This window comes from Ictidomys tridecemlineatus, chromosome 7, assembly GCF_052094955.1.
Source record: "Ictidomys tridecemlineatus isolate mIctTri1 chromosome 7, mIctTri1.hap1, whole genome shotgun sequence".
In the NCBI taxonomy this organism is placed as follows: domain Eukaryota; kingdom Metazoa; phylum Chordata; class Mammalia; order Rodentia; family Sciuridae; genus Ictidomys; species Ictidomys tridecemlineatus.
The window spans coordinates 24519144-24540227 of record NC_135483.1 but is presented as its reverse complement, the minus strand read 5'-3'; positions in this window follow the sequence as shown (position 1 = coordinate 24540227).

The window sequence follows — 21084 nt, the reverse complement described above, 5'->3', positions numbered from 1 at the left end:
TTAGTTTGTGAATTTATGAATGACATGTATTCATTCTCATTTCTGTAACTCCCAAGGAACTCTGTTTCTTTAGTTCTGTACCAAGGCACAAAGCTGGTATGATAGAAAATACTTTATAAGACCATATGTGGCTGTCATGGTATTTGCTAGCTATATGGAAACATTGAAATCAACAGAACCATGTATATGTTTCTCCAATTGGTGATTTTTAAAATGGTTCTATGGCAAAAATTTTTTAAATGAATAATAAGTATAATGAGATATAAGTTGGTGCTCTCTCTTGAACTATTATAAATAAGGAACACTATAATGATTATAAATATCTACTTTTGAGAAGTTAAAAATAATAAGCAGAATAATAGGTAATGACTAATGCAAAAATACAAAATGTTTATTTTTTAAATTTAGAAACACATGCAGATAGCAAGATCAAATAGAAAGAATTTTGATAGATTTCAGAAAGGGTGTTTGATAAAAAAAATGTTTCAGACAAGATTGGTTTTTGAAAATGTTCAGTTACCCATTTCTCATTTCCTATTACTTTGTGCTTGGTGATACAACTTGCTTTGACTACTAGGTCATTGACAGATATGACCTAAGTTGAGGGTTGTTTTTTTTACATTTGTGCTACAGCCAGAGGAAATCACACCCTGTCTCAATTATTGATCCTACAAGCAGGATGTAAACCTTTAGGGTAGAAGTAATTGTTCCCATCTTTGCCCAGGCTAGATAAGCTCTGCATGAATAAAAGACAGTGCTTTTTGACACATTGACTTTTAGGAAATTTTGTAGTCTTTTTCTGACAACAGCTAACTGATTACCTTCAATTCAAGCAACACTAAATTATTCAACATTTTTATAGTGGTCTTGACACATTAGGTTTTCTTGGCCTGAGATTCTTATGACCTTTTCACAGCCTGTCATTCATGGTCATCTTCAAATGCCACATTTCTATGAAAGTACCTGTCTATCAGTTTTTATTTACAATCAAATATCTGAATCCCAGAACAGATTTTGTATTAATTTCCAACATGCACTATTGTTTTAATTTTCTGTATGTTCTTTATATTTCTGCTCTAGGGCCATACCTATGAAATAGAGCTTCTCTATTTTTTGTTGAAGTATTCTATGTTTTTAGAACCTAGATATTTATATTTTGTATATTTAACAAATAGTTTTAAAATGTAGTAACTACTTGATTTTATATTGTTTTTGGGAGTCCTAACTAACCAACATACTTAAAGATCACTTCTTTAACATGTAGTGATAAGTTGATTTAATAATGTGTCTGGGAGTTCTAACTAATGTAAAGATCATTTCTTTAGCATATTGATGTTTTTACCAAATAAACAAAACTGAGTATTTTTGAGCTAGAATATTGAAAGATCTTTAAGTATTTTTTTCTTTTGCAACAATCCTGAGATGCACAAGAAACTTGGGTACATTGTTGTTGGAAAGTGGCAGTTAGGCACCAAGATTTAGGCTATGAATGTTCATGCTACTACTAGGATGGCCTAGCTTCTAGATATATTCAGGATTCAGCGATAGGAACATAAATATGTAAACTATCCACATAAATGAAGATGTCTATATTAATCAAGAAGTATGTATGTAAATATATAAATATACATACACAGACATATACACACACACAAATATACATCTTACTATAAGTTTGTAATGATGTCAAAAATTGAAATTATAATACAATACCACAGAGTTCACTTTAGTTTTTCAACAGTGATTAATTTGTAAATTCCTTCTCCATCAGTGAGAAACTTGGTTCTTTTAGCTATAATGCATTTATTTGATTAGATCTGGTAGGCATTTAAAGCAGTTTCAGAATTCCCAGCCCACACTTCTGTGAGGAAATAACATATGTTATTACCTTTATATAGATTTTTTAAAAATTCCGTAGTATTCAGTCAAGGAACAGTTTTCCAAAGTTACTTATGATAGTTCTTTTCTTCTCCTCAGTTTATTTAAATAGAGTTAAATTTATTTGAGTATTTGTGTTCTAGTTTTGGTTTTACCTACATCCTGTCTAATTTTAATTGTACAGTTCTCTTTAGGATATGTGAAGGATATTTGAAATACTACTATGGTTCTAAGAGTCTTATCCATTTAAATGATATATTCATATAACATTACTCTTAAACTCTGCCATCTCATTACTGATACCTACTTCTTTTTACTCTTTTTAAACTCATCCTTGATAGAAAACTAAACTCTAATTTGTGATTTATTCTTTCTTTAATGCTAAAATGTTAATACATGCATAAGAACGCAAGTTTGTTGAACAACAGAAGAAAACAACCTGAAGTAGTACTACCCATAAAACAAGACAGGTGCAACTGTGTTTGCGTGTGTGCACACTACAATGGGGAAGACCACAGCTTTATAGTGGAGGCACTGAGAAGGCCATATCATTAGTTGTACCATATCGACATCATGAGCCTTATGGTATGATGCCCTGAAGAACTCGACATCAGCTCTGTGACAGTCCAAATAAAAATGCACATCATCATTCCAGTCATAAGGAGTATCGAACGCACCCAAATTGACTGATATCAGATAAAATACATGGTCAATATTTTTTGAAAGTGTCATGGGCATGAAAGACAAGGAAAACCTAAAGAATTATTTGCAGTTTATAGGAACTGAGGAGAAAATTTGGGGTAAAAAAATGGGCGTTCATAACCCACTTGAATCAAATGTATGGAAGATGATATGTCATGAGCTTTGTAATGTTTTGAACAACCAATAATAAAAAAAAAAAGAAACCCTGGATTTGATTCTGGAGCAAAAAGAGACAATTGGTGGGAAACTGGTATAATTTGAACAAAACTTTAGTTCAAGTTAATAGTTTTGTACCAAAGTTCATTTCCTGGTTCTGAACTTTGTTCTCTTGTTATGGAATAATAGAGACAGATCAAGGAGGGATAAACAAAAACCCCTTGCAGAATTTTGTAACTAATTTATAAATCTACAGTTAATTCAATAAATAATTTGCTTTAAAGACTTCTATTTGTCAAATATTTTATTAAAAACTATGAAAGTGTAGATAGCTTTAAATATTTTTTATGTCAAATTTGAAGTGGAATCCTGTTCTGATTCCAGGTTCAATAATCTTTCTAATACTCTGTGTTTTTCCAAATCATTTGGTGACATTTTTACTCAAGTAAAATTGATTTGGTATTACATTCAACCTAAAGTCTATTGTTTAGCATTGAAAAATATAAAGTTCATTTTTATAAAGCTTTGTATGTTCATATTCCTAGCTCCCCTAAAAAATATATTTAGTTTGTTTGTAAATATTAGAACTATACAGCTAAGGAAAACATTTTAAAAACTTTCATATTCCTTTTTTCCTAACCTAAGCTGGTTCTTAAAATTTGTTGCTTCAAATTATTCCTGTAGTTTTATAATGCTCTTTATGCTGCTTTGGGGTCATTTTAAAAGTTCTCCTCAATAAGACAATGTATTAAAAAAGAAAAACAGTATCAGTAGAGAAAAAATGGTAAGGTCCAATAAGTTTTGTCAATAGGTCCAATAAATAATCCCCCCATTTCCAAAATCAACATTGTCATTTTTTAAATCCACAATTAAATTAAACTTCTAGGGTATTAAATTATTAAATAATAATATTAGGAATTACTAGGTATTATCTCTTATTTGCTTTTTGATTTGATTGCATTTTCTAGCACTATTTTGTCATCTGACTGGCAAAAGTACTAAAATGACATCAATGTCTATTAAAATACGCAGAAAATTAAGCTCAGAGTTACATGCTGAATTTTACAGATGGTTCTATACTGTAACTGTTAGTATTGAGCTATTGAAGTTTCACAGCAATTAATGAAAGCAGTACTATATAATAACTATACAGAGATAAATCCTTGGCAACAAAGGGGAAAGATTATTTGGGGACTTATTGGTAAAGTATAAGTTTTATTAAGTTATTATTCCAGGTTGTAAAATAATTAGGCTGGCTGTGGCAACCTGCCATATTTTTCGATCCTCACAAAAGTAATTCATTCTTAAAATTCCAAACTATTTCTTATATCTTGCACCATAGTACTGTTGTAATTTAAATAATTGATTTTACATAAGTTTCATTCTGATTTTGATTAGCTAATTGAGAAGATTATAATTGTCATTTTAACTTAGAACTTGAAGTGCATTTACTTCAGGAAAGTTCTTGAATAAAAACACATAGGGACAGATCCATTTAAACAGCACATTACTTTGAGGATCCCACAGAGCTGAACTTGATAGGAGCTGTTGGTAATGCAAACCCTGGGGACATCCTTATTAGTTTACCACTGAGTGGACTCTATGTGTGAACACCATGGGCTAGCAATAGCTAATAATTTAAAGCTGATAGAAGAGTCACTCCAGACATTTAAAATGCAACCACCTATCCTTTGCTGGTATTTAAAAAAAAAAATGAAACCATGTAAAGCTTGTGAACTTTCCAAAAGGATTCATGAAGTTGCCTTGAGGTTTTATATTCCCAAGAAGTTGAATGAATGTGAACCTTCAGGGCATTGGGGCATATCCTCTTTTTTGAGACAGTGGGAATGAGGATGTACTTTATCATCAAATGATTATCAGATAACTGTAGTTTCAGATCTCTAGATGCAGAAAGTAGAGAAGGATGTCCTAATTCATTTGGGAAGATAAGTCATGCTATAATGAGGTTAGTTACCAAATGGCTGCCAATGGTAACAGTGATACGATATTTAAAATTGAGTAATAAAAGAAATATAAAAAACAGAAGGCATCAATTTAGATAGGGCAGTGGCTGGGAAAATTCAGAATAAGTCTCCTATGAAGATCAATGTCCTCAAACTTGTTTTCTTCTGAGTTAAGGAGTACCAATGCTTTTAATGAAATCACTTTCTCTAACTTAGACTGCAAAGTGTGAAGGCTTGGTTAAGCTTGCTTTCAATCAGTTCTTATTTGTATTATAAATAACGAGTATGTAACATTTAAAAAGTCATAGAGTTTAAATTTACAGTTTCTTAGAAACTAGGGCCAAATTCACTATTTTTATTCTCTGAATCATTTAACAGGGAATCTTGGAAAGAATAGGAAACAAAGATTTTTTTTTTTTTTTGCATGACTATATTACTTGGAAACCTATACATTAGGTTACCTATTTTCCACTAGAAGGTTAATGTAGTATAGTGAACCTCAAGATACAAATCACACAGGATCTGTTTGTTCAATTTACATAAAATCCATATCCCTTAATAGAGAACATCAATTAAGATAAATCTGATCACAGTGCCATTAGAAGAGGCATAAGGCACTAGGAACACATTCACGTTTCAGCTTTGTTTACAAGATGGAGACAGAGATTGCAAGAATCCCATAAGCTTTTCATTTCATATTGTTATATTTTATATATTGTACGGTTGTGGAGGCAATTTTAGTTACCAGTGAATTATATGACATTTCCTTTTACCATCTCAGAAAACATACCATGTAGGTTTTTAAGCTTCACCTTCAAGTGAACTTAAGTATTTAAGTGTATATTACCTCCAATTCCATGTTAGATTTTTTATTCTTAAGCTTCAGGGTATTTCAAGGTGAAGGGGGAAAAAGCATCAGAATCTAGTTTACTTTGATATTACTAGAAATATTATTTATTTTATATCTATTTTTTATGTCCTTGCTTTGGTAATCATGCATAGTATTATGACTTTAATAGTTATATTTCTGAAGAATAATTATTCATCAAGAGATATTGTAGGTACTTTAGTATATTACTTCATCAAATCTTTTTATGATCATTTTATGAATATTGAGACACAGGTTGAAGATATGATGTCACAAAACTAGTAGGTAGGGGAAGATTTAAGCAGAGATCTGACCTATTGTGAACTCTGTGCTTTTTAACCCTTTATAAAATAGTTCATAAAATTATAAAAAAAAAGTTGAGAAACAATTTGATTAATATTTATGATCTGTCCTTTAAGTTCCCAAAGACTCAAAGGGAACCACTTATTGGTAAGGTATATATTTTTTCCCTTATAAATTCTTATGAACACACTCAGCATTTTACTTGCAATGCTGCCTGCTGGATCTCTTATTTGCATCCTTGGTTGACCAGCAGGTATACGATTTAAGTGCTTTTCTTTACAAGAAAATTGTAGTTTCTGGACTACCATTTCCATAGTCCTACTAAAAACCCAGGGTAGTGATCAAAATTTATATTGCCTGGCCAAATTAAGGAATTCCTCTCTAGTTAAAAGAAAAATGTGCTTTAACTTCTAGTTGGATAAGAGATAAACTATTAGGAAAATTGTGGATTTTGATGTTGATGGTGTTTACATTTTGGGTCCATAAAAAGAGTTTATTTCTACTTATAGAATAGATGTTTTTTTGGGAAATGGCTCCCCATCCATCATTGATTATGATTCACTACCATTGTCACCCCTGTCCTTAAATAAACATGGTAAATTCTGAGAGGTTATATCAAATCCTACTTGGTCAAAAATCCTGTCTCACTTCTTCGATGATTTCTAAAATGCTAATTAAGAAACTAAATTAATTAGTGTCTCTCCTAAAAATAATTCTTCTAAGGATAAAATATAATAATATTTCTAGTAAAGCTAACCCTATTTATGTTAGAAACAATGCATGAACATGATATATTCACTAGATTTTTGAGTTAATATTTTAGGGAATGGTATGAAGGAAAAAATTACCTAACAATTAAATTTTACTTTAGGATACTTTCAAGAAATGTTTCAAACTTTACTGCAGCACCCAGTTAAAGAGGAGTACTACTGGGCTGGTGACATAGCTCAGCATGTGCTAGGACCTTAATTCAATCCCCAGTACCTACTCCCTCCCTGCAACAAGGTGAGTATTAACAATGTGGAAAACAGGCATATTGAGGAAAGAAATTCTTTTAGCTCAAATTGTGATGTACTTAATACATACATCCTGATTTGCTGTTTGAGAATTAACAAATTGGCATGCAGATGTTTGGGGGTTGGTCTAGATGACAATTGGCAGTGATGAGACTGCAGGATCCGAAGTTCAATGTTCCGGAAGAAGGTGCCTTCAAGAGCTCCTGAGTGTCAGTTTAATTAGAAAATGAATTTGCACAGGTTTTTTTTAATGCAGAAAATCTTCTGCTATGATTGAAGAGTCTCACAGATAGGATACAATGTGGAGATAGTAGAACTTAGACTGATGAGTGAGTGGTTTCACGTAGAAGGAACATGCTACAAATCCTTCCTGAATTGAAATAAAAGCAATATTTACCTCTTATTAAACTAAAGTTAATGATGAATTTTCATAATTTTCCTGGCTTTCCTCTTAGCTCCCCCTTTTAGTCACAATAATTTGTTTTGTTTTGTTTTGTTTTTTTTAATTTTGGGGAATTATTCATTGTCTTTATTTATCAACCATTATGTCCCTCTCCTGATCTTGTATGCAGGCCCAGTTTCAAAAATCAGAAAGAATGACAAGTAGAATTTGGTATAAAGTTACTTTCACTTTAGTTTATTATTGGACCACCAAAAATACAATATAATTATTTAAAAAAAATTTTAAAAAAATTGATCTGCATTGTATTTCTTACTGCTTCTTCAGCTTTACCACATTATGATCACAGACTACAACTTTGAGTGAGTGGTAAACAACTGGTCTTAGAAAAAACAATGTAATTTTTTTTCTCTTATAATTTAAACATGGGCTAACAGCAGTTGATTTTTCCAAAGCTGTTAATCCAATATTCTGTAGAAACTTTGTTTTTCATTCCTTTGTTGTTCTTATATATCAGCTTCTATTCTGAGGACTGCCTTTTAGTTTTCATATTCTAAGTTTTTTTTTTCTTTGCTTACATTAGTTTTGGTTGATTGAAACTCCAATAGCATAACCCCTTTTTTTCTCATTTACCAATCTACTGCTATTTTTTTTCCTTCTAAACCTAGAAAATGAGGATGCATTTAAATCTAAAATATTTCCTGGGAAACATATTGACTTGGGATTTGTCAGTCATCCTTAAACATCATAGTTTCTCTGCATCAGTGGTTTTCCTGTTGAAAATGAACTTTCTCTGTTCAAGAATAAATATTGGTATTAGTTTGAATTTTAGTGCCTTGATATTTAGTCTAAATACAATTATGACACATTTCCAAAAGTCAGCTAATTTTAAACAGTTACAGTTCCTAAGTTAAATCCCTTAGTGTTAATATTTTTGCATATAACAATAGACCCTGGTCACTAAATAAATATTTCTAAACCCCAATTTAATAGTTTTACAAATAAGTTTTGGAGCATCATATTTTAAAAGATAGTTCTGCTAATCTATTTTTCTTTCTAACTATAGAAAACTCCATTATTTTTCCCATTGTAGTTTTGATGTTTTAGGAGATTATTGCCTGATTAACAGCCATAGTGAATATGGCTCAGTTATTGTGTCAGTCAGTTTTTCATCACTGTGATTGAAACACTTAAAAAGAATAACTTAGAGGAGGAAGCATTTATTTTGACTCTTGGTTTCAGAGGTCTCAGTTCATGGTTGGCTGATGCTATGGCTCTGGGCCCCAGATGAGGCAGAGCATCTTTGCAGAAGGGCATAGAGAAGAAAGTTGGTATCCATTTCCTCAAGCCATACCATACCTGCCTAAAGTTAGTACTCCCTAACTCATTCAAATTATTAATTAATCAAATGGATTAATCCACTAATTATACAGCTTTCATAATATAGTGTAACTCTTACATTAATACAGGAGTTTTATGAAGATACTTCATATCCAAACTAGTACAGTTATATTTCAGATTACTTTGCAAAAACTATACTGACTTAAGATAAATTGTAATTACCTAGCAATAATTGCCTTAAAGAAAAAAGGGTTGGCACTACACAATAGACTGTGTATAAATTTTGTCTGAATGAAAGAATAAATGAATTGATACAAGAATGAGTTTACCTCTGTAGTATTTTCAGCACATAACAATCATCACTTATTTGAATGAAAATTAAATCCATTGCAATATTTTTTAAAAAAATCAATTTAAAAATGCTTAAAATACTAATATAATATTTAGATGAATGACTTATACACATGGATTTGTTTTCAGGTGAAATAATAACTTCTAGTTCAACATTGTTTTAACTATGCCAAAGAATTCTGTGGTTAGATTTCAATTTTAAAAGTTATAAGCTTCCATTTATGTGTTGCTGTAGCCTTCTTATCACACAGTTTTTATTCTTTAGTTGTATCTAGCACTAGATTCTTGGACCTTAAAGATAAGGATTATGATGGATTAATTTTGGATCCTTAGTTTTTAGAATGGAGTAATGGGAAATGGGCACTCAATAATCTTTAGAGATTAAATCAGTTAATTAACAATGATAAATATTGCTTCATAATCCTTTCATATCACAAAGCTGCACTGGTATAATCCTATTTAAAAAAATACTATGTCAACTATTGATGTGTACTTTAGTAACAATTGTATTGTGGTCAAAATATAATTTACATATATATTCAGTAAATAGGTTATATTTATTAACTCTTCTTTCAGCTTTCTCTTTACTCAATATCTTCTTAATATTCAAACCATAGTTTGGTATTATTTCCTAGAAGAGTGCCCTGAATACCCTGCTTCCAAACTACTTGGTTTTTAAAATTTTCCCTGAAGAGAAATATACTTATCCCTGAAGGGCTCTCTTATTTACACTTTTCACAGCTTTCTAAGTTCATTACTTGACTCCAAGTCAATTTCTTTTCCATATAATCTTCATGCCAATTCCAGAGATCTGCTTTCTACTCTAGAGTCTGTTCCTGAAGAGTTTTGTTTTAAAATGCAGTTTAATTAGTATTCAGGGATGATAAGGCCAAGAGATCAGGAGTCTTCTTCCACTGTTGAAAAGGTAGTTGGTGTTATGCTCAGATCCCAAGAGAAAAGGGCAGGTTACCAGAGTCACCCAGGGGAGCAGCAGGTGGGTCAAGAGACAAAGGCAACACCTCTTAAGAGACTTTACTGTGGTTTCTGGCTAGTTTGAAAAATTTCAGCAGACTTTGTTAGGATAGGGGCTTCTCCTAGCTGTTAGACACTTTGCCCTCCATTTGTAAGGCATGGGGGAATCTTGGCTCTTGGTATGAGAGCAGGATAAGAAAGTGGTTGGTGATGAAGGCGAGAATCAGGGTTGGGTTATCATGAATTAGCTAACCCTAGGAGGGGCAGATATTTCTCTGTTTATAAGACTACTTATATGAATGCACTAAAATTCAGATAATATAAAGGCCCTACTTAATATGTACTTTCTCTGTTCTTTTAATGTTCTACAAATTTTTATTTAATTTGATCCATCACCACATTATATATCAATTCAAGTACTCAAGTGGTGTTAAGCACACTTCCCTTCAGAAGTGTGAATTACAATTTAGTAATAGAATATGATATATTTTGAATAGTGGCAGACTTTTACTTTTTGGTTTTCTTTACATATACTGGATGTACCTTATATTTTTCATTGTTATTTTTTAATTGACAAAAATTGGATGTATTTATTATGTACATCATGATGCTTTGTGGAATGTTAGATTGAGTTAGTCAACCAATTAATTAGTCTTTATATTTATTCCTACTAACAGCATTTAAAAATCTATTATCTTAGTAATGTTAAGGTATACAATCTAAGATGTAGACACCATGTTGTACAATCAGTCTCTTAAATTAATTCCTTCTGTCTAACTGAAATCCTTTGTTTTGGCCAACATCTTTCCATCCCTCTAATACTCTCCATTGCCCTCCTGCCCCTGGTAACTGAAATTTGATTCTCCGCTTCTATGGATTCAACTTTTGCAGATTCCGCATGTTAGCAAAAGATCATGCAGGATTTGTCTTTGTATACCTAGCTTCTTTCTCTTGACATAATGTCCTTGAGGTTCATCCATTTTGTCACCAATGACACAGTTCCTCCTTTAAGGCACCATAGTACTCCTGCGTGTGTGTTGCTGGGGTGTGCTTATGCATATCATATGTTCTCTGTTTATCTCTTCATAGACACTTAAGTTGCTTCCATTTTTTTGCTTAAGTAAAAAAAAATACTATAATGAACATGGAATGCAGATCTCTCTTTGACATATTGGTTTGTCTTCTACTACACATGATTATTGATCACAGTCTGGTTGTATTTTTAATTTTTAAGAAATCTCTAGATTGTTTTTCATAAAAGCTTTACTAATTTGAATTTTTGCCAACATTATACAAGGATCCCCTTTATTCAAATCCTTGTTAATCTTTCACCTTTTACCCCAAAGGTCAAAGCATACACCTGTATTACCTAAAGCAAAGACTAAAAAAATAAGCAAGTATCTTTAATTCTAAGAAGGACAAAAGTTGTTGTTAAAACATCTAAATTGTTATCAAGATTTAAGACATTATGAATATTTAATATTAAAGTGGAGTATTCTTAAATTTTTAATACACAAACATTTTAAAAGGACCATTAAGTTGATTATTGCCCAGCTTAAAAATGCAGCATCCCTCCTCACCCCACACCTACCCTCATGTCTGCCATTGCTATCTTGCCCCTGCCTGCTAGGGATGGCCACAGACCATTCTATATGAGAGGATACTTCATTGTCATCTTACTCTACATTTTTCTGATGATGAGCTATGCTGAGAATTTTTTCATGTACCTATTGGCCTTTTGTGTGCTGTATTTTGAAAAATATCTTCTCAGGTTCTTTGCCCATATTTTAATCGAGTGATTTATTTTCCTACTACTAAGTTGAATTCCTTATATATTTTGGATATTAACATCTTATCAACATTTGGTTTGCAAATATTTTTGTCTCTTCTCTTGGTTGTTTCCATTGCTGTAGAAGAGGTTTTTAGTTTGATATAATTCCCATCTGTCTATTTTTGCTTTAGTTGTCTGTGCTTTGGAGACCATATCCAAAACATTATTTTACAGACCATTTCGTAGAACTTTTCACCCTTTTTTAATTATGGTAGTTTTACAGTTTAAGGTTCTATCAATAAGTGTCTGATCCATTTTGAGTTGATATTGTAGATAGTGTGAGATAAGGGCATAATTTGTTTTGCATGTGAGTAGCACATTATTTAATGTTTTTCTCTAATTTAGCTGGTTTTATTTGTTAAGTTTGCGCAACTTGAATTATGCTAGAGTTTTAGCATTTTTTTTCCAACAGACACTTAATAAGTATTTTGATTCAGGATATAGTTTAAGATGGGTAATGCAAATATTTCACCAAGTTTATTTTTTCCATATTATTTTTATTAAATAAATAATTTTTATAAAAACTTATAAAATATATTTGTCAGAATGTTACCTTATGATCTTCTGATTTGGGGCCAATCTTTTGAAAGAACTTCCGTACTTGAAAACTATAAAGTTATTTAAGCAGGCTTTCTTCCAATAGTTTGTTTCTTCTCATAATTTCAATTTGTATCTTTGATCTATCTGGCATTTATGTTATTTATAAGATATCATTTTAATCATATGGTACATTTTTGTGTGTATTTGAGACTATTAATAGACTATTCATTTTCTCTCTTGTTACAAATTTCAGTAAATTTTAACAAATGTTTTTGTAATTGATGGTTCTTTTGTTCCTTTATTTTTTATCTTGAATATTTTCTGATTCTTCTTAAATCATGAATTATAGAACTAGAACAAGTTTTCAATTCCTAAGTAAATTAGAGGTTCTTTTAATTGGAATTAAATTCATCATATTGATAATTTTGAGAGAATTGATGTTTTTAACTATTTAGCATTTTAATGCCAAAGCATTTCTTTTAGTTAGCTTCTTGTCACTGTAAGCAAATTACCTGACAAGAACAGATTAGAGGAGGAAAAATTTATTTTGTTCCCTGGTATCAGACCTTCAGTTCATGGTTAGTCCATTCCTAGCTTGAGGCACCATGTAAGACAAAACATCATGAGAGAAGCAAATAGCACAAGATAGCAGTTCAGACATGGTAACCAGCAAGGAAACAGTACAAGCCCCATTAACCAGGAATACAATGTAAGTTACCTACTTCTTCTAGCTACATCCTACTTGCCTACAGTTACCACCCAGTTAATCCATACTGGTAGATTAGTACACTGATTAGGTCAAAGCTCTCTTAATCTAATCACTTCACCTCTGAACTTTTTTTTTATTATCTGATACATGAGATTTGGGGTGATACCTCATATCTGAAACATGGTTCACATGTGGCCCCCTAAAAGCTCATGCCCATCTTATAAAATAATATGCATTTAGTCCATTTCCAGGAGAACCCATTAATAGTTCCAGTATTGCTCAAAAGTCCAAGTTCATAACCTCATCTGAGACTCAGGGCAAACTAATGGATGTTTTCCCTTGTAAAGATCAAAAACAAGTTACATATATTCAATATATAATGGTACAAAGTAAACAATTCCATTCTAGACAGGAGAAATAGAAGCATAGAAGAAATGATGGGACCAAAGCAAGATGAAAATCCAGGCAGGGAAAACAAATCCTGTAGCTCCATGTCTAGCATCTGGGACACATGACATCATAATGTTCTCTCCAAAGGACTTATGTAGCTCCATCCTTATGACACTGCTGAATTCATCCCATGTGGCCCCTCTTGGCTTGTTTCTTCTCAACTCCAGCATCTTTCCTCTCCTCAGTAGATGAGAGGCATATTTTCATCTCAAGTGTCCACTGTAGCTTCAGCTTCCTTTTCACATCTTCCTGTATCACCCTTCCAGAGACATCCTGAAGGGAATCTGCAGCTGCTAGATTTTGCATGGCTTCCCAGGCCTTTTTTTGAAATTTCAGAGGAAGGCTTCATGACATCCTAACTCCAGCCTCCAGCATCGTGCATTCCTGCAGAACTAGCACCACATGGTTAACACAAATGTCTGCCACTATTTCAAGTAATAGTCAAGCCTCCCTGGACCTTGACTGCAACAGCTATTGAGTACCTGGGCAACTAAGCAGAGTTAAAAAACAAACAAACAAACAAAAACAAACAAACTTTCTAAACCCCCTGTCCAAGCAAGGTGTCCTCGTGGTCTCTTCTCAAATAAATTTTTATTTTTCATACTCTTGAGGCTGAGATAGATGGGTTATTACCAATTCCAGAGATGCCTTCAAGTTACCTTCCCTTTTATCTCTGTGCAAATTACTTAAACATTTGTCTAGTAGCTGTAATGTCTTTAAGAACCACAACTTCCTTAGCACCTGTTTTATTCACGTTTTTTTGACTAAAATAAAAGTTTTTATTATCTGTGTTTTTCTCTTTCTTCCTAATTATTGCAGTAAATTTTACTAAAAGTGCCAAGTAATTTCCATCCGATTGTTGCCCTCCTGTGAAATTTTCTCTGCCAAATTAAGGAGTACATCTCCTTTAAATTCAGTGTTACAAAAAGTCTCAGGACATAGGCAAAATGTAGACAAGTTCTTTCCTAGAACATAATATAAATGGCCACTAGTCCAATTTCCAGTAGAATCCTCTTCCTCATGAGCACAATTTTTACTTTTAACAGTCTTATTGGCATTCTGGTTTTTTGAGCTCCCACAAGAATCAGTCATTCGGGTCCACTTAAAACATTGTAAATCTTCTCCAGGTTACATCTCTAAAGTTCTTAAAATTCCTCCCCCTCTAACAATCTCCAAAGGCTTCTGAACTGCAAAGTCATGTTAGTCACAGCAATGACTCTATTTCTTGGGTACAAAAATTTCGTTTTAGTCCATTTTTTATGGCTGTGACCAAAATACCTGACAAGAACAACTTATAGAAGAAAAAAATTTATTTTGGCTCATGGTTTTAGAGGTTCAGTCCATGTTCAGTTCAACTGATTCCATAGTTCCAGGCCCAAGGTAAGATAGAGCTTTCTGGCAGAAGGGTATAATGAAAGAAGCAAGCAAGCAGTTCAGGATGTGGCACCAGAAAGATAGGGAGCTCTGCTCACCAGGGACAAAATGTAAACACCAAAGGCATGTCCGCAGTGACCAACTTTCTCCATCTACATTCTACATGCTTATATTTATCTCCCAATTAATCTATATCAGTGGATTAATACACCAAATAGTCTACAACTCTCATAAATCTAATAATTTTACTGTTGAATATTTTTGCATTGTTTCATACATATTTTTTGGAGGGGTGGGGAAGTACATTCACATCTAAACCATAAGAGCCTTATTTAAATACTGCTTTTTGAATGTGGTAGGAATTATAAAATGTCTTCCCAAGTGGTCTTCAAGTCCTAGATTTACATTCTTGTAATCCCTTTTCTTTTAACATGGATGGGGTATGTAACTTGCTTCTAGCTAACAGAATGAGTCAAAGGTGAAGGCATGGCACTACCTTGGTTATGCTACCTGAGATTGTAATTTTCATTTATGAGAAGACCCTCTGACTTACTGACTTAAAGCAAATTCTAATGTGTAATACCCTATGTAGAAGGGTTTGGGACAAAGACCAAGTGCAACTTCTGGCTCACAGCCAGAAAGAAACTGAATGAACCCTAGTCTAAGAACCTCAAGGAACTGATTTTTGCTTGAACTAGGTGATGAACCACAGGGGTAAAAATGCCCTGGTATACGATTTACCAATTCTAAAGGAATTTGGAGGACTCAACAGAAAGATTTTGTACATTTTAAAAATCAGTGCATTATAGTCATGCATAATATTGGAGTTAATTTTGACATAATTATATAAGCATGGAATATAATTTGCTTCAATTCTGTTCCCAGGACTTCCCTTTTCTCTTCGCTTTTTTTCCTTCATCTGTTCCCTTTCCACTAATGTATTGGTCTTCTATTTATTTACAGTTTTTAAAAATCAGTGCATTAAAGCTATGCATAAAGGTATATTGATAGAGGTACATAGCAAATTTTTGTCAATTTCATTCCACCGTCCCTCTCATTTACTGCCCTTTCCTCATCTTCTACTCCAGTGATCTACTATTTTCATGGAATTCCTTCTGATTCACTGCTTTCCTTTCTTTTGGTGGAACTTTCATACATGAAAGAAAATATTCAGTTCTTGATTTTTTGAGTCTGGCTTATTTCGTTTGGCAGAATGTTCTCCAGTTCCATTCATTTACCAGAAAGTACCATAATTTAATTCTTCTTTATTGCTGAGTGAAACTCCATTGTGTATACAAATGATTATTTCTTTTTCTATTCATCTTTTAATTGACATCTGGGCTGGTTCCATAAGTTAGCTTTTGTGAATTTTGCTGCCATAAACATCAATATGGGTGTATGACTAAAGAATGATGATTTTAGTTCTTTTGGATCAAAACTGAGGAATGGGTTACCTGGGTCATATGGTAGTTCTGTTCCTAGCTTTTTTTTCACATTTTTTTTTTCATATTTTGACCATTTGTATTTCTTCTTTGAAGAAGTTTCTGTTTAATTCCTTTGCCTATTATTGTTATTATTATTATTATTACTGTTATTATTTGGTGTGTTAAGCTTCTTGAACTCTTTATAAATTCTAAATATTAATTCCATGTCTGATGAATAAGTAGAAAATTTCTTCTCCCATTCTGTAGGTTCTCTGTTCACATTCTCGTTTCCTTGCAAATGATTTTTAATTTGATGCTGTCTCATTCATGGCTTCTTGGTTTAATTTCTTGAGCTTTCTAGTAAAAGAAACTGGTTCCTGTTTCAGTATGTTGAAATTTTGATCACCGTTTTCATCTAGAAGTTTCAGAGTTTCTGTTCAAATTTCTAGTTGTTTGATCAATTTTGAGTTGGCTTTTGTACAGGGTGAGAAATATGATTATACTTTCTTTCTCCTAGATATAAATATCCAGTTTTCCTAGCACCATTTGATTTAAAAAAAAAAAAACACTATCTTTTCTCTAACTTATATTTTGGCACCTTTGTTGAATATCAGATGACTTTATCTATGAGGAATTGTCTCTGTCTTCTATTCAGTCAATCATCATGTCTTTTCTGTACCCTTCTGGTTTTGTTACTCTAGCTTTGTAATAAAATTTGAAGTTTGATATTGTGATGCCCCCAGCATTGTTCTTGTTGAGGAATGCTTTGACTCTTCTGGGACTCTTATTTTTCCTAATGAATTTTAGGGGTTTTCCCTCTAGTTCTGTGAAGAATATCATTGATATTTTGATGCGGATTGCTTTGATATCTATAATATTTTTTGCTAGTCTGGCTATTTTGATAATTCTGGCTATCCAAGAACAAGAGAGTTCTGTCCATTTTCTAAGGTTTTTCAATTTCTTTCTTCAGTGTCCTGTAGTTATCATTGTATAGGTCTTTCACTTCTTTCTTAGATTTATTCCTATTTTTTTTTTTGGAAGGGGGTTAATGTGAATGGGAAAATTTCCCTAGTTTCTTTCTCAACAGATCATTGGTATATAAGCAATTATTTATATGTGTTGGTTTCATGTTCTGCTACTTTGATATATTTATCAGTTCTAGAAGTCTTCTGGTAGAGTTTAGTGGGTGTTCTAATTTTAGGATCTCATCATTCACAAACAGAGAAAATATGACTTCTGCTTTTTCTATTTTTATCCTTTAATATCCTCCTCTTGCTTGATTGCTCTAGCTAGAGGTTCCATGACTATGTTGAATATGAATAATAATAATGTCTTGTTCCTGATTTTAGAGGAAAGGCCTTCAGTTTTTTTTTTTCCTATTCAGTTTATTGAGCTTGGGTTTGTCATATAGACTTTAAAATCTTAAATGTTCTCTAGTGATAAACATGAATTAGTTCTGGACTATGCTGAATGATTTTTTTTCTGCATTTATTGACATAATTCTGTGATTCTTGTCCTTAACTATATTTATGTAGTGTATTACATACATTTATTGATTTGCATATGTTGAACCAACTTTGCACAGGTGTGATGAAACCCAGTTGATCACAGTGTACTGTCTTCTTACTGTGCTTTCTAATGTGGATTGTCATATTTTATTAGATTTTTTTGCATTTCTTTTTATCCAGAATATTTGTCTAAAATTTCATTTCCTTGATGTGCTTTTGTCTGACTTTGGTTTTTGTCTGGCTTTAGATGAATTTGGCAGTGTTACCTCTTTTTTTGTGTGTGGGATAATTTGAGGAGGATTACTATTAGTTCTTTGGTCTGATAGAACTCAGCTGAAAATCCATCTGGTTCTTGGCTTTTCTTTGCTGGAAGGATTTTAATTTTTACATAAATTTCATTGCTTGATATTGGTCTATTTAAGTTTTCCTCTTGTTTCAATTTTGGTAGGTCATATGTATATAGACATTTGTCTAGTTTATTGCAGTATAAATTTTCAAAACCATTTCTAATGATCTTCTGGATTTCAGAAGTATCTATGGTGATATTTCCTTTATCATCCCTAATTTTGTTGATGGGGTTTTTTCTCTTTTGGTTAGTTTGGCTAGGGGGTTGTCAATATTGTTTACCTTCTCAAAGAAGTAAGTCTTTGTTTCATTGACCTTTTGTATTTATTTATTCTTAATTTTGTTAATTTTGACTTGGCTTAATTGTTTCCTGTCTTTTACTGATCTGAATTTCATTTGTTCTTTTCCTAGTGCCTTGCAGTATGTTTGATTGTTTATTTGGAAAATCAGTCTTCTTTTTCTTTTCATAATGTAGTGCTATAAACTTTGCTCCTCAAATTGCCTTTAATACTGTTCTAGAGGTTTTGATATGTTGTGTCTCTGTTCTCATTTGTTTCTGAAAAATTCTTTATTTGTCCCAATTTCTTCATCATTCCAAAACATATTATTTAATCTCCAGGGGTCAAAATGTTACTTTTTATGTTATTGATTTATAAACTTGTTCCTTTATGATCTGGTAGGATGCAAGGAATTATCTCTGTTCCTGCATTTTTTTTTATTTGCTAAGACTTGCTGTGTGCCCCAGGATACGATCTATTTAGGTAAAGTTTCATGTGCTGCTGAATTGCTGAGAATAAAAGTGAATTCAGCTGTCCATGAATATCCTTAGGCTATTCCTGCTGGGTCTTTAACTTTTGGACCCTCTGATTTCTATGATATCTTCACCCTCAACTTCAGCTTCTCAGTCACTGGAACTAGTGGGCTCCCTGAATAGTTCCTACATCTAAGGAGCCTAGAGTTTACTTATCACCAATGCCCCAATATCGACTCTGGGCCCATGATATGTCTTCAGTTTAGCATAATTGCAATCCATGACCTGTAGACATTCATCTGCAAGTCCCAAGCACCAAGATAGCCCATCCTTGCTGACAAACTGTTAAACTAGCTTCTCTTTCTAGTTTTAATTCACATACTCTAGAGATCTGAGCCTGAGTGGCTAACTCTTGGTCTCTGGCTAACTTTAATGCACACAGCAGAAGATTTGCCACCACTGTGGTGGCATTGTCTCTTTTTGATTCCCTGCAACTACTCTGGATTCTTTTTGTTTTACCACAGCTATTTTGGATGCTGCTTTCAACACTTGCAATATCCTTCTTTGCATTTTCAGGGTGCTGATACTCACATAGAATCCCAACCCTCCCAACAGATAAGTCACCTTTAAGCCAACCCAGGATTTTCGCCACAAACTCTATGACCTTTCCTAGCTCCTGAGCCAAATCAGTATGCCCCACTTTGGGATCCTGCCAAATAAACCAGTTGTTCAACTCCAAGACTGTCCCATCATATTTTCTGCCAATCCCAGAAAAAAAAATGGAGTATTCAATGGAGATGTTTTAACCATTATGGTGACAGGCTGGTGTAACAAGGAGGGCCACACCATACCTACAAGCAGGAGGAATATATTTGATAAGTTGTATGCCCATTGCACAGGTGGATTTCCCCAGATGTTTTATGAAAACATTCCTTTACAACTAGATTCATTTTGTTTAGATCCTCTCCAATGACAGGAGATAAAGGAAGTGGCCATCTCCATTTCCTTTGCTGTTACATTTTTAGAAACCTTCTTATCTTACTGCAAGTTTATCTAGATAACTGATTAGTATTTAATCTAACACCAAGTGATCTTCAAAGAGTACCATTAGCCAGTCAACTTTGACAGGTACCTGTGATCCATTCAATAAATTTGTTGCAATCTTGTTGAGCTGAGAGCCCACCTAAGATATACTGGTACACTAACTTGAACAATAAAAAAAAATGGTGAAATAATAAAGTGTGTTGTTTTGACCACTGTGTCTGTTTAATTTATTATGAAACAATAAAAAAATTGCAAGTTATACAGGTGTTTTACATATACTTAATGTTTCATGTTGGATTTTTCTATTTTAAAAATAATTTATTTTCCTATTGTAGATAGAGTAATTCCTTTCTTTCCATTTCCTAAATGGCTATTTTTATATAAAATACTATTGATTTCCTGTTTATATGAATTTCATTAGGACTTCGCTTAGTTGAACATATTATTGTTTCTATTGAGTTTCAGTTTAATCAGGCTTTCACTAAAATGCTATTATAGTTTTTGCAAATCATAATAGTTTTACCTTCCTTAAGTATTTATACAAGATTTACTTTATATTTAATAATATTACCTAGTACTAGAATAATATCAGGCATTTTTTCTTCTTGACCTCAATGGAATGGAAATACACCTGAATTTTCACCAGAATCATATTAGATTATTATGTAGTTTTCTATTGTAAGAAAATTTGTCTATTTTCTTGACTTAAAAATAGACTTATGGGCTGGGGATGTGGCTCAAGTGGTAGCGCGCTCGCCTGGCATGCGTTCGGCCCGGGTTCCATCCTCAGCACCACATACCAACAAAAATGTTGTATCCGCCGAGAACTAAAAAATAAATATTGAAAATTCTCTATCTCTCCTCTCTCACTCTCTCTTTAAAAAAAAAATCAACCTTTAAAAAAAATAGACTTACAAGGAGTGTATATTCACTTTTTAATATGCCTCTTCAATTTTTATTAATGATATGGTTTTATTTTATGATTCATTAACATGGTAAAATTTGTTAACCCATTTAACTTTGAAACATATCATTATTCTAGAGAGAAAATTTGTTTATATAAAATATACAGATGTTTAATACATTAATGAATTTCATAAGCACATACTTTCAGTTTATTTTGTATTATAATTTTGTGTTAATATATAATTTTCACT